At 41.8% G+C, this 24492-nt stretch overlaps 1 long non-coding RNA gene across 6 annotated transcripts; it reads left to right on the forward strand.

The window, feature by feature from the left end:
• Positions 1–571: 571 nt before the first annotated feature.
• Positions 572–24258, forward strand: LOC142415337 (uncharacterized). 6 transcript variants are annotated; one of them, XR_012777380.1, is made up of 7 exons: positions 572–685; positions 4267–4358; positions 5541–5780; positions 18599–18726; positions 19388–19515; positions 20425–21627; positions 23302–24258. It is a non-coding gene; the product is annotated as an uncharacterized LOC142415337 (long non-coding RNA). The 6 variants fall into 6 exon arrangements; XR_012777383.1 differs by lacking the exon at positions 5541–5780 and adding an exon at positions 22317–22739 and having other exon boundaries at positions 23320–24258; XR_012777382.1 differs by lacking the exon at positions 5541–5780 and having other exon boundaries at positions 20425–20593; positions 21457–21627; positions 23302–24250.
• Positions 24259–24492: the final 234 nt, after the last annotated feature.

Genomic DNA, 24492 nt, shown 5'->3' on the forward strand with positions numbered 1-24492 from the left:
CGGGAGAGGCAGGGGTGGAGGGAGTGCTCGGGAGCTGCAGCCCGCCCGGTGCGGCGCTGGGAGAGGGGACTGCTGTCCTTGCGCCCATAAAACGTTTCTGCGTCCTGGTATCAAATAACTCGGTTTCGTCAATGCAGCTGCTTGAGACTGCAGACTCATGCGAGTAAAGACTTGTACAGGGCCAGGCACGGCTGGAATAGGAGTAAAGATGTATTTTCTTGAGCTGTCCTGTGAACCGAGTGGAATTGCTCACCTGTGAAAGGCATTGCTGGTTTTATACTCGCAGTAATGTTTTTTTTAGAATCTGACCAGTTTGTGGGACTGCCAGTTTAGTGCAATGGGAATATTTCCCATGGATTTGAGAGGGCACATGCTTATCCCTTTTTGTTCTTTCTAAAGTTGAAGCACTGGGGTTTTTTCCTAATAAAATAAGAATTTAGAGTAATAAGGAGAAGGGTTATGTAGAGCCAGATGTTGAAAGGTATCGCATAGCATCAACTTACAGTTCAGAGTTTGATTTTTCTTGGTGCTGATGTTGGCACCAGATCCATTAAAATGATTTTCTGTTTTCTCAGCTGCCTCGATATCAGCTGTATCAACAGCGGGACAGTACAACAAACCCACCAGCACAATGATAAAAGACTTGAGCGAACAAATAAAATGACAGTTTTCCATGAGCAAGCATGTAAGTGACAGTGCAGCCATTGATGATGGTACTGTGCTGAACTGAGCTATGAGAGTTTTCTTTCAAATCAAACAGCTGACTTACTAATGTTATTTTTTTAAATAAGCATATTATTATATTCTAATAAGTAATGACATTTATTAAACCTGTCATTGATTGAGGACCCATATGAGGGTTAGGCTGAGAAAAATAACAGCTACCTCAAAAGCTCAGCCCTGCAAGGTTTGTGCTCTAGTATGGGACTGTTCCTTGGAAACAGCGAGCTTCTGGTATTTATTTCAGGACTGTTTTGCACCTGTAGTACCCAGCCTCACCTCTGTGACTGGGAAGATCATGGAACAGATCCTCCTAGAAGCTATGCTAAGGCACATGGAGGACAGGGAGGTGATTCAAGACAGCCAACATGGCTTCACCAAGGGCAAGTCCTGCCCGACCAACCTAGTGGCTTTCTACGATGGAGTTACCACATCAGTGGACAAGGGAAAAGCAATGGATGTCATCTATCTGGACTTCTGTAAAGCCTTTGACACCGTCCCCCACAACATCCTTCTCTCTAAATTGGAGAGATATGGATTTGATGGGTGGTCTGTTCAGTGGACAAGGAATTGGTTGGATGGTCGTATCCAGAGGGTAGCGGTCAATGGCTCAATGTCCAGATGGAGATCAGTGATGAGTGGTGTCCCTCAGGGGTCCGTACTGGGACCAGTGCTGTTCAGTATTTTCATCAATGACATTGACAGCGAGATCGAGTGCACCCTCAGCAAGTTTGCAGATGACACCAAGCTGAGTGGTGCAGTTGACACGCCAGAAGGACGGGATGTCATCCAGAGGGACCTGGACAAGCTGGAGAAGTGGGCCTGTGTGAACCTCATGAGGTTCAACAAGGCCAAGTGCAGGGTCCTACACCTGGGTCGGGGCAATCCTCGGTTTCAATACAGGCTGGGGGATGATGTGATCGAGAGCAGCCCTGCGGAAAAGGACTTGGGGGCACAGATGGACGAAAAGCTGGACATGAGCCGACAATGTGCGCTCACAGCCCAGAAGGCCAACCATATCTTGGGCTGCATCAAAAGCAGCGTGGCCAGCAGGTCGAGGGAGGTGATTCTGCCCCTCTACTCTGCTCTGGTGAGACCCCACCTGCAGTACTGCGTCCAGCTCTGGAGTCTTCAGCACAAGAAGGACATGGAGCTGTTGGAGCGGGTCCAGAGGAGGGCCGCAAAAATGATCCGAGGGCTGGAGCACCTCTCCTACGAGGACAGACTGAGAGAGTTGGTGTTGTTCAGCCTGGAGAAGAGAAGGCTGCGGGGAGACCTTATAGCAGCCTTCCAGTACTTAAAGGGAGCCTATAGGAAAGATGGGGCCAGACTTTTTAGCAAGGCCTGTTGTGACAGGACAAGGAGTAATGGTTTTAAACGAAGGGAGGGCAGATTTAGTCTGGATTTAAGAAAGGAATTTTTTTACCATGAGGGTGAGGCATTGGAACAGGTTGCCCAGAGAGGCAGTGGAGGCCCCATCCCTGGAAACATTCAAGGTCAGGTTGGATGGGGCTCTGAGCAACCTGATCTAGTTGAAGACACCCCTGCTCTTGCAGGGGGGTTGGACTAGATGACCTGGAAAGGTCCCTTCCAATCCAAAGCATTCTATGATTCTACCCAAGAGTAGATCAGTTTCAAGGGTGGCTCTGTGGAAGGCAAGGAGGTTTGTCCCTAATATGGATCAGGGCTTCATTATCTGTCTCTTTTCATTGTAGGGTAATTGGGGGTGGGGGGAGGAAGGTCTGTGAAAAGCGGTAACTTTCACTCGAAGGCTCCCATTTCCTCATTTCTGATCTGATTCTGCTCTTTGACAGCAGAGGATGCTGTGAAGCTGCTGAAGCTCTGCAAGTAAGAAGGAGACCTCTGAGCTGGGCTCTCTTCTGCCATCAGCTGGAGGACAGGATCCCTGATGAGTCAGGAGACCTGAGCCCCTGGTGATAGTGAGGGAAGGAGTGTGTCATTATTTGCAGGAGAGACCTGTGGCTGAGGGAGAAGGGCGCTACCATATTAGGGGCTGTGGTAAGTCTGCTTAATTTGGCTGCACTAAGCAGCTCTTTCCACAGTTATTTATCCAGGGCTGGCTGTGATAGCTCAAGTTTCTTCTTGAATTGCATCCACTGGATTTACCTAAACATTTTCATGATAACCAGTGTGCATTGTGCACTTCCATGCTACTTACTGTAGTAAAGCTCTGGTCTTTGAGTGGGTTTCTTAGACACTACTATAATGGAAAAAATAAATAAATGCTGAGGCCAAAAGACATGTAAAATGCATTCATGCTGATGAGCATTTCATGATTTTTTTTTTTTTTCTGTATTAGGTTGAGTGCAGACTTTGATAACATCTGGTAATTCAGCTGGACGGGACCTCTGGAGGTCTCTAGTCCAGCCCCAGGGATTCACTGTTCCCATGCTGGATGAGGTTGCGCAGGGCCTTCCTCATCCGGCTGCATTTGGAAAACCTCCTCCCTCATCGTGCCAGGGCTCCTGCCCCAGGACTCCGCCGCCCCCACCAGGAAGAATTTTTTTCTCGTATCTGGGCTTGACTTACCTTTGAAATCTTCATGTCAATTTTTAAAGTCTGACTGGAAATTTACATGATGAGATGACTTTGAATATTGTATCACTTAGTGGGTCATTTTCATATCTTTCATATCTGTGGTAGTGAGGGTCTTGTGGTGGGTTTTGTTTTCAATGAGAGTGAAGCCATTTATATTTGCTTTGTAGCCAAAACCTCTACTGATGCAAATGAGTGTGATTCTAGAGAAGGCTGTAGGGCTACCATGATTTCAAGAAGATGATTTGAAGAACGGGACTCTTATCTACAGTTTTATGTAAGGTGACCTCCAATGAAGAAAAGAATATTGCTAATTTTCCTTCCTTTTTTTTTTTTGTTGTTTTACCTGTACTTTGAAAAGAGCTCTGAAGCTTCTCTGCTGCATGTATTTAGGTGCTGTCTACCTTGGTTTTTTTTTAATGAGAATTTACGCACAAAGAGGGTATTAACAAAAGAACGAGAGACACTGTATGTTCTGAGGTAGTGAAGCACGATCAGGTCTGATTCAGACTGAGACAGGCACAATGCTTTCACTGAGGCTGTTTGATACTTTTGTTTTGAGCACTGAATTAATGCAGCTGCTTATCAGAAAATTGGAAGAAAAAGATTTGTTGAGAACAGAAAAATTCCCCCTCAAGTTCCCCATTTCTATTACTTCTAAAGTTAAAAGAGCCAGTCTCACCCAGTTTATCACACAAAGCCTCGATTGTAATTTCAAACTGATGCTGAGGGCTTGCAAAGTTGGACAAGTACTCTTGTTTAACAGAGGCCAGCTCAAACGTTTTGCATGACAGTATAAGTTGAATTAAGTTAGTATTTCAGTATGTGTCAGAGAGAAATAAAAGTTTTGGGGACTGAGCTGAAGCAGTAGGTGATGTGAAGGTTGTAAAAGAAAGATGAAAACCTTTCCTTCTATATCTGTCATCTCAGTAATTTGTCTGGAATAGGAATCCCTCTTTTTTTTTTTCCTTTTTTTTTTTTTTAATGCAGGATTGATTCTCCTGGGTATATGAAGGAGGGAAAGGGTAACTGCAGAACAAGAAGCTGCTGTGCTGAAATTGCTTCAGGCTACTTCCTGGAAGGTAAGAGAAGTTATGAAATGCCTTAGGAAAGCCTTTCTTCCTCTAATGCTTGATCACCTTTACAAAGTTAATAGAAGAGAAAAAGTGAAATGTACCATTGCCCAAAGAGAGTGAGTCTGCTGGAGAGGTTTGCACTAACAATCAGGCCCTAAAATGTGCTGCATGCAACCTCCTCTGGAAATGTACTAGTATTCCAGGCTGGGTACTACAATCTTCCCAATGAGAGGTCTGTCCGTTGTTTTCCTGCTTCCTCTGCGCCCTTCCTTCAGCTCTGCCTTCAGATTTGCTATTGCATAACACCATCTTCATAAAACATCACAAATTTTCCAAAACCATAGCTATTGCATATGTGGCTTCATCAAGGCTAAAAAGCCAAAGCATGACCTCTCTCCCAGGCTTCCAAGGAAAGGGAAAGAATGAGCAGAAGTGATATGTGGAAGTGGATTCCCTATTTCTTTTCTTGTACTGAGATCCAGGTCAAACACACTACTCCTCTGCCCTAGTGTCATAATATTTTTTTTTTCTTACAGCCACTGTAGCTGTTTATACAGACTAAATGTAATGTTTGCTGTTATGAAAGTCCATCCAGAAGCCAAAATACACACCCTTCCGTCTTCCCTGGAATAATCAGTGTGTTGTTTATGGTTAAGCTAAAGGACCAGCTGAGTTAGCTCACAAGTCTTAAGAGACTTGTGTCTGCAGCTATTTCTGAGTAACAGACATACACTGTGATAGCATGGTTGAAACTGCTCTGGGCAGCTCTACAGAGCTCCAGAGATTAATAGTCTTTGAAATGCTCCTGTATAACTACAGAACTTAACTTTGAACTTGTAGAACTAAAATCACGAGCTTATGCTCCCTTAAGTTCAGTAATGCCCATCAAGAAGCCTTGATTCTAAGGGTGTCAGAAACCACTATATATTTTATCATGGTGTAAAATAAGGTCTTTTCCACTCTTGCAAGAGAGATGCTAAAATTTTTCTCTGGCTGTGGTAACTGCAGCAACTTGGGTTAAAAGAGCTGCAGTGCTGTCTGAGTATCGTGTGTCCATAACCTTTCCTGGTGTAAGGCATGGTGGCAGGGTGAAAGCTATGTCATTAGGTTCTAGTTCATCTTTAATCAACTGGACTAAATCATATTCACACCAGTAACTTTGTAATTGTTCACATTTGTTTTGTACAGCTTGCTGCAGTTTTCAAGATTTTTAAATCTGAGAATCTCACAACCTGCACTTGCTGGTCAGACTTCTGGAAGTAGCAGCTATGTCAGTGCCACCGCCCAAGGCAGCATTAGCAAGAAGACTAGTGGCAGGGAGGGTTGCGATGCATATGTGGAGAATCAACAGAGAGCTTTAGGACAGGAAATCAGTTTCCACGGAAAAAGGTGCTATGGTCAGCCTTGCTGACAAGGAAGACAACCAGTGTAAGAATCAAGAGGGGTGTTGTGGTCACTTAGAAGCTGGCACTTCAGGACTCATCATGGTTCCTGGCTGTGGCATTTTTAACCTGGTGCTGGGGGGCTGGTTTACCATCTGGTGGAACTGTAGGCTTAATGCACCTTCTTAATCTTACCCTTACACTGTACTGCAGGGGTAAGGTCAGGCAGGAGTTTTATGACAAAGAAGATAAACTGGTTTTCCTGCATTGCCTCCAGAAAACTAATCATAAGGCCTGCTTATTACATTAATTACTGTCAAGTAAGAGCTACTCTTTCCTCATGCTGTTAGTTCATAGAAGTTAACTACAGGTTTTGCAATGACCATTATTCAATGACCAGATCTAACTGTCAGACCTGATTTTCTCCATTGGTTTAGATCTAATATAGTCATTCTTCTCCTGCAGGATGGGTATGAAATGCAGGACAGGGTAAGGTAGAACGAGGTCTGTTACTTCAGTATAGAAACCTGGTTGGATTGTAAGGTTATTTATCAGTATTTCTTCTGTTTTCAAAACACTTGTAATTCTCAATGATCCAAAGGCACTTTTTGGTGCAATCAGCACCCCACATGCATGACCCTGAGTGTCAGTGAGGGCTGTGCCTTTAAAGTAACATATGTACAAATGACCAGACTGGTTCAGACCAAGCATCTGCCTGCTCCCCATCTCCAGCAATGGTCCCAAGCTCACTGTCTCATGGTTTGCCAGGAGCTTAGCATGTGAAAGGGTACTTTCTGGGAAGCAGCTGGCCCAAGCTTAGGGAAGCCCTGCCTAGCTCACACCACCCAGGCCAGCAGGTGAGGAAGCACACATGCTCTGTGGGGACAGGGGTATGACTGCAAGAAGAGATGATGGGAGAGCAGGTGGGAGATCATCTCGGAGCAGAATTGTGAGAAACTCAGCAAGAGGATCTGGTTCTTGTCCAAGCGCTTGTACATGCTCTCGTGCACAAGAAGCATGGTTAGGAGTGGCCTGGTGAGACTTGCCATGTCCGCCAGGGCAGGAATGGTGCTGAGGGAACAGGTTCAGCCCTCATAAGGTGCAAAGAACAGATTGGTGGTGTTGTACCAAGTACAGACTGAGCTGGCTGGCTAAAAGCAAACCAAACCCAAAAGCAGACACCAGGGAAGCAGAAGAATGAGGCACGATACTTCTCCTGGGCACTCTCCTAGCATATGTGTGTTTTCACTTTAGGGATTTCGTGAACCTGGTGTGGTTTATCTAGTTAGTGACTATCAAGAGATCTCTCCTCTAAATGCTTGTTCAGTCTCCCTTGAGAATTTTCTGCAACTAGAAAATCCTCCAGCAAGGAGCTCTGTGATCTGTAGGGCTTGTCTAGAACCCAGCTTCTGTTAGCTTCATTGATGGCTCCTGGTTCTTGAATATCTGAACAGACAGTGAAGTGTTGTTCCTGTCCATGCCATCAGGCCTCCCAAAGGTGTCTCTTCACCAGGGAGGAGAATCCTAGCCCACTAGCTCCTTGTATGGTGACCACTGTCACCACATGCAAAGTATGTGTCAGGAACATACTGCTTACCTGTGAAATGCACGTTTCTTAAGTGAAACACTGCAGACCTTCATCAACAGGTTAGTGGATTTCTAAATTAACCCACTGTCTTGAGCAATTTTTTCTTCTGTCAAAACTCTGAGAAAGAAAGAACAACATTTTGTCACTGCCTGTTCTTGTGTCTGGCTTGAAAAAGAGCACCTGAAAAGACCAGTCAATAAATGTCTTGGCAACACTCTGATTTTAGTCTTGCCTAAGAGGAATCACCATCTGTTGAATCACAACTTTCACTTCCTTTGTTGCCTGAGTTTCTTAATCTTTCATCTCACATTGGTCTAGCTCTGTGGATGGGGCAATGTCACCAAAGCAGAAAGAATCACGCTGGACATAAGTCTGGGGACCGCAGAGGCAAGTGTATGAGCAGGGACTCTGGGGACTGGGCTGGAGTGGAGAAATGGAAGAACCCCCATACAGAGGAATGTAGGTGGTGTACTTTGAGGGAGGGTGGACAGCAAGGGCAAAGAACAGAAGCTTCTGGGGGCAGTTTGTGACAGTTAGTTTGGAAACCACTAATGCTTTTTAAAAATTAGTTTTCCCAAGTGGGCTGAACTACCCCAGGGGAGCCCTGTTGGGTACGTTGTGGCTTGCAAGGACTAAAATGGATTTGAGAAGCAGGCCAGCATATTGAAAGCCACAGAATCAACTTCTTACTGATACTAGTGTCTGCCAAGAACTTCCTCTGTGTGACTCCTTACCAGAGATCTCAAAAATGCTGATAAGGTGTAGGATGCTGAGGTGGTACAGCTGCCCTACAACATCAGACTTCCTTTTTTGTTTATTTATATAACTTGGCCTTCTTGCCAGAGCATGCCTTGTCATGAGTTCTGTGGGATTTCATTTTTGTTTCAGCTTTTAAATGAAACAGAGTGTCCCAAACAATCCTGGATCTCAGCACTGTGTTATCTTCCCCTTCTGGGTACTTCCTCAGTTTCATTCTTTTTCAGCGTCATAAAAGCCAGAGCCCTGTCCTGATGCCTTCCTTCCCCTGTTCTTCAAAACCACCTTGAAAGTCCCTGGCTAGACTATCACATGCTTGTCACTGTTTTTTCCCCAAGGGCCCTGTTTCTTGTGGAAACACAAGTCCTTAGGCTTCTTGTCCTGAGTCTGCTTTTCACAAGAGAGGTGTTTTCCACTCTTACTTGTGGAAAACTACTGCAAATTTTCCTCCCTCATGAGTTTCACACTTTTCCTCTCTTCTGGACTTCCTCATTCTCCATTAGTGTGAGATACTGACCAGTCATAGCAGCACTGTGCCTGCTTCCTGGAGAAACAGAATTTCTACCTCTAAATTTCTCAGTAAGAGGCCTTAGAGAAGTTCTCTTGTTTTCACCTATCAAAGGAAGATGTGAGAGGATGGCTCTTATTTTTAAAACAAGTGGCCATGTGAAAACCATGGGACATAAGGCCTTACCTGCCTTTATTGATTCTTAAGATAGGCTGTCTCTTAGGTAATCATGTTGAGTTGCACAGTATCAAAATGCATTTAAAAACTGGGCTTTAATCCATCATTAGTGTTTTTACAGTCTCTATATTAAATAGATAAGGGGCTACATCTGTTAACTGGGGGGAGTGGAGGATAGAGGCATGATGCACTAGCTGAATAGTTGTTCCGTTGCCTCATCGTGGTATCAGTGTGACCCTCCTCTATCATTGTGATCCATTTCTTTCTCATTTTATATTTAGCTATAAGAAGTAAAGGAAAGGATATTAGACATACAATATTAACCTGTCCTAGAACTATGCATCAAGTCTGGTAAACTTGTGGAGCATTATTTGAACTGTCCAATGTAACAGAATAGTGAGTTATTTTTAATATTGCTGTAGCATTTTTCTAGATAATTCAAAACCACATACCAGTGTTAATACTCTCTGTGGAATTGTGGAAGATACCTCTCTAAAAACTCATTCCTGTTGCATTTTTACTCATACTGACTCATTCCTGTTAATGTTTTCAGGGCAGTTTTGTCACATGATTACAGCAATATTATATACTGGATGACTCTGGGGGCTTCACAAGAGCATGAGCATTTTAGAGAACATACACCTTTTTTGAAGAATAATCTTACAACATAGGAAATAGGCAAGGTTCTTAAGTTCTTATAATCTTTAAACTGACTGATTTCTTGCTAATTTGAAGTCAATGTTTTGGATGTGCTATCTGTAGCTCAGTTATTTGAATTGTGCTTTTGTAAAAGACAAATTTTACTTAAACTTTTCAACAGTTTTATATGTTCTAATATGTTTTAAGATTTGCTGTACACTGTCTTGTATAATTTTTTTTTTGACAAATTCTCCATAATCTCGCATAGCAAGTTACAGCTTGCATTCAAGCAGTTTGATATATTTGATTTTTCAGTGCCGAGGTCTTTGGATCTTGAAAAATGTCTCAGCTAGCATGTTTTCCAGCCCTTCCTGGAAGTACCGGGAGGTGAACTCTACCAGCTGTCATTCATTAGCTTGAGCAGTTTCTTTATTTAAAGTACAAAACCCTCGGCTTATTCTGCAAGGGAGACCTACTAGATCTCTGAGGGCTTTGGTTATTATTTAGTAAGTTCAGAAACTGTTGACATTCAATGTATTTTTTTTTCTGAAAGTTTCCCCGTAATTTGTGGATATAGTGATAGCAAAAGATAAAACTCGTGTTCTTTGATTTGTCTATATATCTCCTTACGTACTTCTAAATCCAACCCCTGCCCCACCAGAGAGTGGTGGGACAGATAGTGGTGATAGTGGTTCTACTACTGATGACCTGGTATTCAACATAATGGTCCGTGGGTGGTTAGGGAGGGGGTTATTCTATCACAGGACAAGAAGTCAGAGTGCCTATTGAAATTGCTAGGCAGCAGGCTTAAATCGAGCGAAGGCAAGTTCTTTTTACATAGCACAGTAGAAATAAACTATGAGACTGATGGGTGCAGGGTGTAATGGAGACCAGGAGTATAAATAGGCTCAAAAAAGGAACTGAAGAAAATCATAGAAAGGATTTTAAATGCACAGATGCAAACCCAGCCTCTGGCTCTGGCTGTCCCTGACCAGCAAATGACCATATCTCACTAGAGTATATTAGAGGAAGAGTCAATCTTGCCCTGTTTGTTGTACTCTTTCCCAACATACCCATTATTGGTCACTGTCAGAGGAAGGAGCCTCGCTTTTTATAGATTTGGTCTGATTCACTGTAGCTATCCTTGTGTTACTGACCCCCTACATCAGTAAAACGGGAGCAGGATTCATGGCCGAGTACACATTTTCTAGTGTGCAGAAAAAAAGTAAAAGTCATGTTCTCAGCTACACCACAGCCTGTTCTCACTTTGTTAATATGCAAGGTTAATGAGCACAAACACATCCACTTGACCTAAACACATTCCCTAGACTAAGAGCAGGAGTGCATTAGATCCTGGGATGGTTTGAGAAGAAAGAGTAACTTGATGTTGTTTTACTTTTAATTCTGCTGTGCTCGTATTTGGTTAGCTCACAAATTTTCAGGAACAGCAAGAAAAATGCAGGCTTCCAGTGTAGTCCAATGCCAAGAATGTAATCCACAGTTTGTCCTTAATCCCATGAGGATCATCTCAAATGTTTCCAGTGCTTTTGGCAGGAATATTAAATTACAAAATCTAGGATACTTGCCAGAAACAGAAAAAAGAAGGTTCACAGTAATAGCAGTGCCCCTGCTCTATGCTTCTGCAGGAGAAAAATGGCATGTCAATACAGATGATTATTTTGAAAAAAAACAAATTAAAAGGGCAACTTCTCATAAGTGTCTTACAGCAATCCATTCCAATTAGTTCCCAGTACTAAAATATGCACTGTTCAGTGCCTGATGGCAAGTCAAGGAAGTAAGTGAAGGTGACTATCTTGTCAGTGTATTGAGCTTTTCTTTTATGGAGCCAAATGTACTTATCTGTCTCATTTCCAACTCAGGCTGGGACCTGAGCTCCAGAGCCTGACTTCTGTTTTGTCTGTGTGTTGGAAGGAACTTGCAGAACACAGTGGGGTTGCTTCAGATTCATTCTGATACAACCAGGGGCAGAGTTCAAAGAACTCTGGTTTTGTTGAATTTACTGTAAGAAGGTACTTAGACCTTTGTAAAATAAATCCTTGACTATACAAAGAGTTCCAAGGAGAGAGAGTTGGAGAACTGTAAGGTCTTGTTGTATGTATGTCAAGCCTCCTTTGAGAATTACATGCAACTCAGTATTTGCTTTATTTGTCAAGGTGAAAGTCCCGTTTGTCTTTAGAGAGGGAATCTTTAGCCATTTCTGATGAAATTGTTATACTAGGGTGCTTTCATGGGTATAAGCTCTCCACTAGAGAAAAGGACAAATTATAAACTGGTTGTTTATTTATTTGGTTGATACTGGAAAATTTTCATCTTACATCAGACATGTTGACTTTGATACATTTTCCTTCTTTATCTCTTTTCCTGCTCTCTGTCCCACATGACTGCTTTTCCAGGGTCTGCAGAGGAGTGTTGGATATTCTCATCCCTTCTAGGCAATACTCCGTTTTTTTCTGCAAGAGATAGAAACACCAATGATTTATTTAGTAATACATTTGAATTTTGTCATTCTATTTGTATTCTCTTCCTCATGCTTTATTGAAGAGCTGTCCTTAAGATCAGCTAGAGATTTAAGTTAGAAATTCCAGCTGTACCTTACCCAAAATACACATCCTACAGACTACCAAAGGTACATAGATGTCCCTTTGTTGGCTCTTGTTTTAAAATAAGAGGAGTCTGAGCTTCAGTCTCTGGATTTTTTCAGTGCATACCCCATTTGGGTCCATTGATGCTATTATGATGCAAACAAAAAATAATGTAGTTACACAGAGCTGGTAACAGTATTTTATTGCCATGCTGTTTAGCACCAATGCCAAAAAGTCTTCATGGATGGTGCTGTACTTTGCTGGTGCCTGCCACTCAACAAGTGTCCCAACTCAGGCACAAACATCACAGAATTGGTCTCTTATTTTCTGTCAAGAATGAGGTGGCTGAAAAACACTTTTCTCCTTGGTATCAGACAGTTGAGCTTTTCTGCAGTGGCAGGAAAGGGTGGAGAGGAGGAAGTGTTGACCTCAGAGCTGCTTTCATGCTTTTTCTTGCCTTTTCTTGGTCTGGCGGACATTTATGTCTGCCAGCTGGGACTCACCTGTGGCTGCGTGTCTTACCTTGCAAAGCCGATTGACTTTTTAGGGTGCTTAAAAGACCCATATATGCTCTTGCATTTGCACCAGATATGTTAGAAGCCACATGCTGTATCACATACACAATTGCAGCCACAACCAGAAAATAGGATGCATTTTCCACTTTTTACTTAAGTTTTGATAAATCTAAACATGAGACAGCATCTAGCTTATCTTGATTCTTTTTGCAGCTCTGTTCAGATGAAAGGGTTTGAAAGAACACCAAAACTAGAGGGAAGGTGACAGATCAAATACATGGAGGAGCAATGCACACTCTGCCTCTCATGTGAAAAAGGTAGATTTAGGTTCTGGAAAGCTTTGGAGGCACAAGGCTTGTTAAACCCACTGCACATTTCTCAGAGGAAGCTGGACACATGTTCAGGGAAATGTTGCTGGCAACATTAAAATTGCTTAAAAAAAATAACAGCCCTGCTTTCTAAACATAAGCTCCTCTTCGTCTTAGTTATAAATCACTAGTTACTTTCATCAAAGGAAACTGTAAGATATGTTTTTCTTATTAACTGGGTACCTAATGACATTTTTTTTCCTGTTGAAGATCGACTTGACCTTTTGTTAAAACAATACCACAGGGTAACTAGTTAGAGTGTTAAGGAGAAGTGGCAAAGCAGTAGCATTGAGAGAGAAGAAAGTGGCAGAGAGAAGAAAATGGAGGCTTCCACTTGTTAGTATCAAAAATGTATGTGACTGAGTGATAGCCTGGTCAGCTAATTCCATACTGCAGTTACTTTGCTTTGTTACCTGTGTTTTCAAAACCTTGGATGCTTAACTTAAAGTATGTGAAAGCAAGTTATGTACGTCTGCTGAAAAAGCATACCTTTCAAAGACTCTCTGGCAAGACATTTAAACCCTCATGTAAACTCCAATTCTTCAATTGCCATGTTTGCTGAGCACCTGTGAAGGAGTATCAACTGCAGAGGGCAGCCATTTCATATGCCTGTACTGCAGTGGTGTGTTGGCATTGTAATATGAGTGATTAAAATGCATAAATAGTTGAGTACATGGGATATCTGCGGCTAAAGTAGACCTACTAAACATACTGAATAATTAGCTTCACTGAAATCAGAAGCAAAATACCCAGCATTTAAACAAGAAATGCTGGCCTCTTTTCTGTGTACTGTATACAAGATTTAAAAAATGAAACAAAATTAAGCCTTGGAACACAATCTCAGATAGGCTTGGAGTCCTAAATGAAAGAAAGAAAAAGGACACAAATTCAATAACTGAATTCAAAGCCTCCAGTAGGTTCCAGACTCAGCATGGGAGGATCCAGGGAGAGTGGAGCCTAAACCTCTTTTTGCAAATAAGGAGAGAGCCTTACTGAAGGAAGAGAGGGATAACATAGCTGGTTTGCTTCTGTTAAGCTTGTCTTTCAACTGAACAGAAGTTCTAGTTGACTTCAGTGGAGTTTTGTCAAAATAGAACTGTATTAGGCACTGAATAGGATTTCAGGACTCCAGGTTCATTGATGTACTTTATAGCCCCTTGGGAAATTGTGGTAATCGCCTGTCTTCCCTGTAGGAAGTGACTCTGTAATGATACTCTCTGCTTCTTACATTATGTTGTGCAGATTTAGTAAAAAGCCTTCACCCCAACTTTTAGCATATTGTCGCATTGCTTAGTGCTGGCCTGAAATTAAATAGCAGCAGTTTGGGACTCATGCTGCTTTGCTTTTTTTTTTTTAGTATTTTTTGTGTTGTTCATGTTCACTGTTTTATTATAACAGCCTAGATAGTATATGGGGTGCTTTAGTTGAGAAGAAATTGATCATTCATATTTTTTTATTGGTGTTCTTGAGGCATGCCAGTCAAAGTATACTAACCGTCAAACATTGAGCAATGATTAATGAACCCTTTGCAGAACATAGTGAGTCTTGCTTCACAGTACATTCTGATGAGCAGAAGAACAACTACCAACATTTTCAGAATGTTTGCTAATGCTGTGAGCTTCAGTATCTGGGAGATTTGCTATGTGCTGGGCCCTATTAAAACAGCTGAGTTTCCTGTTGGCAGACCATACACTTTTAAAAAAACATTGCCAACCAGAAATGCTGGCCACAGGATCTTAGGTAGAATTTGTTCACTTCTTGAGCCTCATCTTGAAGGATACTGAGGACCTGCAGCCCTGGTTCTTACTGCTGAGAGCTACTTCCCCTCGGGACTTCTGAAAACTAGCGTAATGTGTTTCAAGCCGAGTATCCAAAAATGACTGTCTGAGTCATTGGGTAGTAAGCACTCTAGGGGCTCAGCCAGTCTTCCTGTTCTGCATTTATACAGTGTGTAATATCATAGGGCTCTGGATCTGAGTGTCTTACGAGCTATGCAATACATTAGATATTAATAGTAGTCATAACTAAGGGATATAGTTTGGCTGCGTCTGATCTCATCAGAGCCACATTTCAAATCTTGTAGAGCTGAATGCAGAAATCCAGAGTCTCTAGACCTCACCCTTCATTATTTGAGCAGCAGGCCATACATTGCAGTAGTTATTCTGTTCTATACACAGTCGTTCCCATGAAGTAAAATAAAAACAATGAGGTGGAAAAAGATACTTGATGCAGTGCCTGATGTTTCATTTGCTCAAATGGCATTTACAGCTCTGCAGTGTGCAATTGGAAGTGAGGCCTCCTATTGCCATGTCCTATACAAACATGCTGGAAGGTACAATCTTTTCCACACAATTATCTTAAAATGATATTGCCCGTTAAGTAAAATTTTTACTTGGGCACTGAGATTATCAGCAAAGCATAAGGAAAGATTAGGAGGTGCAACATTGCCCAAGCCATTTGTTCAAAGATGACTCAAAGTCACAAGATTTGTTTAAAATACATAATGGAGAAAAAGAGAAAGAAGAACTTTGGGTTCTTCTCTATTTGCTATCTTGCCCAGGGGTTCAGATTTTTCAGCTTTAGATCTTTAACCAGCCTGATGAAAGACTACTTTTATCAAGGCAGTTGAAGGTCATGTGTAGTCATGTGATTGCATGAGTTAGCCTTAAGAAAGAAACACCAGATATTACATTATTTAGCACCATGGAGTAGCATTATTGTCCTTTTAAATTGCTTTTCAGCACCAGGGAAAGATGATATTTCTAGTAACTCCTCCTAAGAATATCAATAGAGCCTCTTGTTCTGTATTCTCAAGGAATGATAGTGAATCTTCTTTATAGCCATAGGGAGATCACATTTTGCAGGATGTGGGGGTAAAACACTTCTTAGAGCAGCATGCTTGTGTGCGAATGAAGGCTTCCTTAATGGAATGCCCGCGTTTCTTTGGGGGGCTACATGTGTGTCAAAGCAGGGCTTGCAAAATACCAGTCATGATTCAGGCACTTTCATGACACTGGAAGAATGAAAGTGAATGTTGCTGAGAACTGTAAAGAACTACAGTATGTAACCATTCTCTTTTTAATCTAATCTTGATGGCTCATCTTCTGTGAGCAGCAACATTCATGACATTACAAATGGGGTGTGAGTGAATCAATTCCAGAATCTCTTTGGTGGCCTCAGCGTAGCCTAAAAGCCACACAGTCCTAAACAGCAAAATGCAAAACCTCTGACAGCCTCTTCTCTCCACTGGGCCTTGCAGAGGGAACTGGCAGTTAGCACATGTGGACCTCACAGCAGGTCTACAACCTGTCATGCTAGTGGCCGCATACTCAAAAGTGCTGGAGTTCTGAGTTCAAGGTTGGGACTTGGAGGCATATGGGCCTTACTTATATAGGGAAGGAGTATCGTGACTATCTACATTTTATTTCCATTCCCCAGTGTGCAGGTTAAACCAAATCAGATGACATTAGATTAATTAGACTAATATACCTTAACTTATTTCTCCGTACTGAAGCAAAACTTGTGTGCCTACATCATCTATCCCTTCTTATCTTTGCCCAAAAGATATGATACATTTATACACCAGCAAGTGGCATGTGATGAACTTATGCTAGCACTCAGCTAAAATAACAGTGAAGACAGAGCAATTCCAGGTAGAACTTCATGTAAGCCTCTCTTGTTCAACTATGGTTTTGTCTATAAACTTTTAACTACTGTCTATAAACTTTAACTACCAGCCAGCCCAAGTTACACTGGCCTGGTGGCTGTCTTAACCTGAGTTAAGATCCCCCTTGGTTTTGGGGTTTGTGTGTGGGGTTTTGTGGTGTGTGGTGGTGTTTTTTGGGTTTTTGGAGTTTTGATTTTTTTTTTTTTTTGGAAGGGTATGTTAAAGAGTCTAAATTGCTTTAATTCCTTATGGACAAAAGGAAAGAAATAGTAATCAGAAAAGCAGCTAACAGGATAGAGAAGGCTACAGTTTTATGGATGGGGAGACTTGAAATCAAGGTGACATAATTTTCTTGAGGTCACATCAGAGCCCCTGGAAAAGCAGCGATTAGAATGCAAGATCTCTTGGCTGCTTTTCACAGTTTGTTCGTGCCTACGTGTTTGTATAAGCCAGGAAAAAACTTGTGTGAGGCAGAGAGAGAGGAGACTGTTTTATTCTTGAGCCTGTGTGACTATTTCACAACCAGTCTGTGGCTGTGTCTGCAAGTTTTCAGATGCGTAGGGCTTATTTCTCCCTTTTGGTAAGCAGAATTCAGGTCCAAGCCTGAGGACGTATACACTCCTAGACATATCCTAATCTTGGACCATTCATTGATACATAATGCTAGATCACATAAGCGATCGGAAGTGACATAGGGAACTTACTGACTGCTGAGCCCATGTGGTGTGATGTGTCCCCTGCAATGGGAAGAGTAAGCAACAGGTAGCCATATTATTTCTAATGCCAGCAGAAAACAGCCTGTATCCCAGGTAAATTTTTCACAAGTGAAAAGTGAGTTGCTCAGGTGTGCAAATTGGACTGACAGTTCTGGCCCTAGTAATCATTTGGGTGATGTGTTTATTATTTTTCTAGCCATTCAGGGAGAAAGCATTATTATAAGAGAAATTCTGGAGTATCTTGCTGTTTTCTTCTCTTAATTCAGTCTTATCCTTCTAATACATCTTCAGTTCAGGCACATTTTCCTCGTCTTTATCATCTTTTTATTCCTGTCCTGTATCTCTTCCTATCACTGTCTTTTTCCTCCAGCTCACCTCAGTTCACTCTATTCTTTCTGCTCTCCTACCAGATCAGTTTTCTTACTAGCATACACTAACCCTAGTATGTTGGTATGTACCGCATATGTACGATCATAGCATAATATATGGCAATATGTGAAACAATATGGTATGATAGAGAAACTGTGTAGAACCATACATTTATTTTTGTTGCATGTGTGTTTATTATAATACTGTGAGGTCTCAAGTAGAAAACTACTTTAACCCAGATGTGTTGAACTCACCTAGTTGTCCTTCTTCTAGCTCTGCCATTATTAAGTTTTTATTGACCCAAACAGACTGGAAGGTGCCTAGATCTGAAGGAAACATCATTAAATACTTTCACCAGCAATCTGGCTGACAAAGTACAGCAAGTGCATAACCCCAGTTAATGAAATCACACAAAAGCAGGCTTTCCCAAGCAGTGTTAGGCTTTAAGTATAACAGGTTTTATGCCTTCTATCTCTATTCATTCCACCTTGTCATGATCTTTTCCAGATAATCACCATATGCACTCTAATTAGAAAAGTCTTCTGAGTAGATGAAGTGTATTGTTTTATCTGCATTTTCCAGGAAAAATCTTATGTCAGGGTCCCTCTTAAATAATGTAGGATTGAAAACCTGAGAGGAAGATGATAAAGACAGTTGCATCAGTTTGACTCTATCAATTTACTTTAATCAGTGCAGGTACCTTTTATGGGCCCTTTCCTAAGTCATAAACAGCTGAAGCTGATTCAGTCTATTATCTGTTGTTAGTTCAATTTCAGATTGTCAGTCTACGTAGGTAGCTACTTTGGCTAAATCAGTGCAATGAAGTCAGACTCAAGTGAGTGGGTAGACTGGAATCTTGGCCAGCTGTCCTCTTCCATGGAGCATGAGGATCATTGTTGCAACTGTGAAGGTGAAGAAATGAGCATCTGTTGTAAAGAATTCATCCTTTCCCATCCAGGCCATGAGGAAAGTTACATTGATCAAAATGGAAAGAATGCTAGAAAAAACAATAATGGATTGGAACAATTGTGCTAAGACAGTTCTCCTTCTCAGTCACTGGCTTTGGGAACAGCTTGCTGCCTAAAGGTAAGTTTTCCATTTTTCACAGGAGCAATGCTGTGTTTGGTACTTTTTATAAGACTTCAAATGTTACAGTTGGAGGAGATGTGTTTGAGCCACTGATTCAGGAGCTGGGAATCTTCCTGATTTACTCAATGTCTATGGTAGAATGTCTAATGCTATCATGAAATGCTTCATCATGGCAAAGTATCTTTGGGAATATTGTGTAGATGAAATGACTTATGGGTACTTATGTTTCATTGACTAGAAATGTTCTGAGTGGTATTAGAGGACACTGCAGGAATAACACCTGTAGCTGGAAGGGACCTTGTGGAAAATTCCCATGACTGCTAACCTTAATGGAGCTTTGTAAGCAACAATGAGAAATATAACAGCAAAATAATAATTAAAAAAAAAACAACTAAGATATAGCTCTAGAGGATTTTATTATGTGATACTTAACCATATTTCTCAAACTTGCATGTGATCATTATATTTGAACACTAAAAGCCTTATTTTCATGCTGCCCTCTATTTGCACATTAACTCAGAAAAGGACATTTGCCCCCACAGTTTTAAAACAAAGCCTACAAACCAGAGGAAAGAGATGCTTATGAAATCAATAGGAAATTTCATCTGGTAAGAAAGACAAGAGCATAGTACAGTAATATGCTGCTTTTTTCTTCCAGCAAGAAGTGTTTACAGAGGGGTGCAGCAACCCAAGTTTTCTACTTGCTGACTCACAGAAGTGCTAGTCTGTACAAGCCTTGCTGGTTGCAAATTTTCAAGTACTGTTTTGGTGAAAATCACCTTCCAGGTAAAAAAGAATTAAATTAATTGCCAGTTCTTGAAGCATTAATTAAAGACTGGAAGAACTCCAAACACTTTTTGGCGATGAGGCCTTGTCGTCTTCACTAAGAGGAAGTTGTAGAGGCAGTACTTGCATACTTGTGCATATAATGATGTATCTTACCTCAAGGTGACTGTGGCTGTCTACATTAGTGAGTATCACAGCGCAATAGGAATTGATTTGTGGAGCCAAACAGTGCTGAAGACCCAGTGTCTACACTATATGCTTTTTTTAAGGTGGTTAATTTGGACTGGCTCTAGTCAGGTCCCATGGACTAACTGCCCTTTAGCAGCTGGAGTACCCAAGTTGAGCTTATCTAGTACATCTTCCAATTTTATTTTGTCCGAAAGAAATCCAGTCCATGGGCTCTGAGTCTGCTCTGCAGCATGAACCCAAGTGCTGAATGTGGGAGCTATTAGGACACTGTCTGAAAAGCACCTTCCTGATTTTAACAGGAATGCTAATATAGGCACCCTCCCTCACCTCCCAGCTACACTGAGGTAAAATCATAATGCAATATTGATGCTTTCATTTTATTACAAGGCACGTTCATCAAGGTCATCACAGGAGCATTGGGTGAAATTGCTGTTTGTGATTAATGTTAAGGGCTTCATTGTCATCTATTTTCCCATCTTTCAGCCCAGGTGAAATATCCTTTAAAGATGTATTAAAGGCTTCATACTTTGTACCTTTGTATCTTCTTATTTTGTTCCACTGTGTAAAGCCTAACGCTTAGTCCACTTGTAATTTCAGGAGGCTTTCAGTGGTTTAGATCAGGCTTACATGTTCTACACCATACAACAAAAGCATTTTCAGAATTCTTTAAGATAATTTTCTCATTTGTATCCTCTTTTATATTTCTCATTTGACTTTCAGAGATCGTTACATGCATAAAAGTGTCTGCTAGCATTGTTCCCAACTATGATGACAGGTTGGGTCATTATCAAGGGTTCTTGGAAGTCAAGGAAGATGTTGGAGCTATTTGTGAAAAACTGCCTACTCATTTCCAACAACATTGATGAGAGTACCAGAAGAAAACAGTTAAGTTCCACAATTTGTTGACTGAAGCTGGAGGAGCAGCTTTTAACTGTGGTGCTAGTTTCAGTTTCATGCGTGTCTGTAAACCAAATGGGAAACTTGTCCTTTAATAAATTCTGTGCAAGAAATCTTTTGTACTAATCATTAGTATGAACAGTGTTTTGGCTGCCCTGGTGCTATAGCAGTGGTACATCTTGATGGAGGCATAAATACCATCTTCCAGGACAGTATTTAGTTATATATAGCACAGTTGTAGTGCATAAAGTGTTGACAATCGTTGCAGGAACAGGGAGGTCATCTACATGAAGGACTGATCTAAAAAGAAAAACTTCTAAAACTCCTAGCTAGTTTTAAAAGCAGTTCGGTTAAACTGTTTTTGAAAATAACCACAGCTGGAGCCACAGTTACTGAAAATGTTATACTGTAGGTGTATATATAGGTGTATCCATCGTACCAGTGATGCTCTCTCTTTTTAGCCTAAGTAGAGGCAAAGTGTAAGTGTGTTGTGGATTCAGGACCCATAAACAGGAATAGCAAAGTTCAAGTAAAATAGATCTTTAAAAAGTGCGACTGATAGTAGTAGAAGAGTTTTGTTGAAAGTTTTTGTTTTTCTTCAAATATTTTCCAAGATTAGAGCCAAAAGACTTTGGAGAAACTGAGGCACCAGGCTAAGAACAGAGAGCAGTGGGTATAGCACCGTACACGGCTGGCTTTTCAAGGGGCTTTTTTTGGGAGGGCAGATCCTGGGATCAGGGGAGTCTCTTTCTAAGTGGCTGAAAAATTGGACAGAAATCAGGGATGTGCGTGGTGAAAGGAGGACCGAGGAGGGAGAGAAGTGTTTTGTACATGTGTTATTCTTTTCATAGGGAGGAAAAAAAGAGGATACTGAAGGATAAGATATGCCCAAGGAGAAAAACTAAAGTATGGGAATAGGCATGCTTTAGAGCAGAACAGAAAGGAGGGAGCTTGGTGAGAGGATATGAAAGAGAACAGGACTACTGAAAGGGCATCCATGCGGAAAATAGTCACCCAAGAGAAGAGGTAGGTTGCAGCTCATGTATGAGTAAATACAGACATCACAAGTTGGTGCCATAGTGAGTATAGCTCTTCATTTGTGGAAATGCTGGCCTAGAATAGCTTTACTAGACTTCTCTGGTTTTATCCTCAACTGCTAATAAATTTGTGGCATACCAGCTATACCTTAATCAAGAGATCTGATTTAAAACTCAAAATGGCCGTAATGAAGGGAGGAGAGGGAATAGTGGGTATATGCATGTGGTTTAAGTGTGTGTAGTTGACTGTGTCCCGTGATTGTGTCTTGTGGTTTTATTACAGAGAGCTAAAGCATGATCCAATAAATAGGACAGATCAAGAAGAACTTAAGGCTTTTCTGGGTAGCTGTAACTGTTTTTTGTTTTTTTTTTTTTTAAAGGTGGCCACTTACTGTCTAGAAACCTTCAGAGCTTCCGCTCCACAGGCAGAGGAAGAATGTTAGTACCCAGGACTATTAACTTGAGTTTCAGATTTAACATCAGTTTTGCCTCAGTTAGTTCCTTTCAAACTTTGGCCATTCAGTAGTGTTGATCAGTCATCTGCTGTGGATGTTACTGGGAGATCAAAGTTCAAACAGAAATACCTGGGTTGTGGAGCTGTGCTGGCTAGCCAGTGCACCAAGGCTGCATTAGAGGCAAACTCTTTTTTCTTTTTTCTTTTTTTTTTTCCTCCTCCAGTTCATTGCAGTTCCTGCTTTCCTGAGGAGGGGTGTGTGGGGGCACCTGATAAGAAGCACACTAAAATGCCACTAGTGTTGTGGAGATGGTGTTCAAAACTTCATGGACTCTCACCATTGGTATTACAAGCCCGCTGTGTCAAGTGGCACAGCCAGATCACTCTTGTTTCCTGAAGGCATTTTCATTTGTAGGAATTGTTAGTTCAACTTTACACGCATTGACTAAGTCAAGCAATGAAAATTTGACTGTTTTTGTAGCTACTCACATTAACAATGTATTCCAGTTATTTCCTGCTCATGGAGTGAACAGGACTTTGACTGAGTGTGACAAACACTTGTTAAGTCATCCCAGGAGCACATTTCTACAATTATTTGGCAGTTCTTGAAAATCTGAGTAGTCCTTTCTTGATTCAAAGTTTCACTGGTGAGCTCCCTCTTGCTACTTGTCACCTCCCCACCCCAACACATACCCATGCCTGCTTGCACACGACAAACGGTTTCTCATGTTATCCCAGGTGACCTATCCCTGCAACTGTTACAGTATTATAAACAGTCAGGGTCCATTTCTGAACAAAATTCTAACTAAATACTGAGTTTGCCTCCCTTGTTTTTTGGTTGTTTTTTGTGTCGTGTTGTTTTTGTGTCATGGTTGGTTGGTTGGTTTTTGATTACATTCATATGAGCCAACTAAAATGAATTTTGAAGCAAGATGCTGCAAATCCACCTGTAATTTTTCCCACAAAATTACAGCAGTAATTACAAATGAGCAGATTTACAGTATCAAGATATGCTTGTAGGCAACTGAAGAACAGGACAAACAGATAAACTTATCAAACTGTGCTGGTTTTGGCTGGGATAGAGTTAATTTTCTTTATAGTAGCTAGTATGAGGCTATGTTTTAGATTTGTGCTGAAAACAGTGTTGATAATACAGAGATGTTTTAGTTGTTGCTAAGTAGAGCTTATACTAAATCAAGGACTTTTCAGCTTCCTATGCTCTGCCAGGTGCACAAGAAGTTGGGGGGGACACAGCTGGGACAGCTGACCCCAACTGGCCAAAGGGATATTCCATACCATATGACGTCATGCTCAGTATATAAAGCTGGAGAAGAAGAAGGAAGGGGGAGACATTTGGAGTGATGGCGTTTGTCTTCCCAAGTCACCGTTACACGTGATGGAGCCCTGTTTTCCTGGAGATGGCTGAACACCTGCCTGCCCATGGCAAGCAGTGAATGAATTCTTTGCTTTGCTTGTGTGTGCGGCTTTTGCTTTACCTATTAAACTGTCTTTATCTCAACCCACAAGTTTTCTCACTTTTAATCTTCCAGTTCTCTCCCCCATCCCACCGGGGGTGGAAGTGAGCGAGCGGCTGGGTGGTGCTTAATTGCTGGCTGAAGTTACAATGACAGTCCTTTTTGGCGCCCAACGTGGGGCTCGAGGGATTCAAGGTAATGACAGGTTTGATTGGAATGTGCTAGATCGAATTTATAGCTGTTATTGCTGTTTAGCTATTAATCGGCAGGCTTCTGTTCTTGCCATGGGGCTTGCTTACCTTACTGTATATTAGAGTCTAATGCTTGTTAGCGGCTGCTTTTTGCTTTTGCTGCTTGCTGTGCTGCTGTACTGCTTATCATCTTACTGTGCTGTGCCTGGGAACATTCTGATAACAGCAATGGCCATGGGCCTGGGCTGGCAGGTGGCCAGGGCATCGCTGCTGTTTCTGTGCTGCTGTCCTGGACAGGCTGGAACTCCAGTGTGAACTTGAGTCGAGGGGACTGTGACCTGTGGATGAGTCCACATGGGAGCAGGACACCCCAAAGCATCTGTGCCCATGGATAAGCCCATGCCAGAGCAGGTACATCTTGAAACACCTGTGGCCATGGTTATGTCTGTGCTGCAGCAGGTATACCTCTGAAGGGATTGCGGCCCAAGGATAAGTCCATGCTGCAGCAGGTACACCTCGAAGCATCAGTGGCTGTGCATGAGGTCATGCTGGAACACCTTAAAGCATGTGGCCGTGGATAAGTCCACGACAGAGCAGGTACACCCCTGGTGGGCTGCAGCCATGGGTGAGGCCATGTTGGAGCAAGTTTACTTCTGAAGGGACTGTGGCTGTGGATAAGTCTATGGTGCAGCAGGTATATCCCTGGAGGCACTGTGGCTCATAAATAAGGCTCC

The sequence above is a fragment of the Mycteria americana genome, chromosome 1 (genome assembly GCF_035582795.1).
Source record: "Mycteria americana isolate JAX WOST 10 ecotype Jacksonville Zoo and Gardens chromosome 1, USCA_MyAme_1.0, whole genome shotgun sequence".
NCBI classification, from domain to species: Eukaryota; Metazoa; Chordata; class Aves; order Ciconiiformes; family Ciconiidae; genus Mycteria; species Mycteria americana.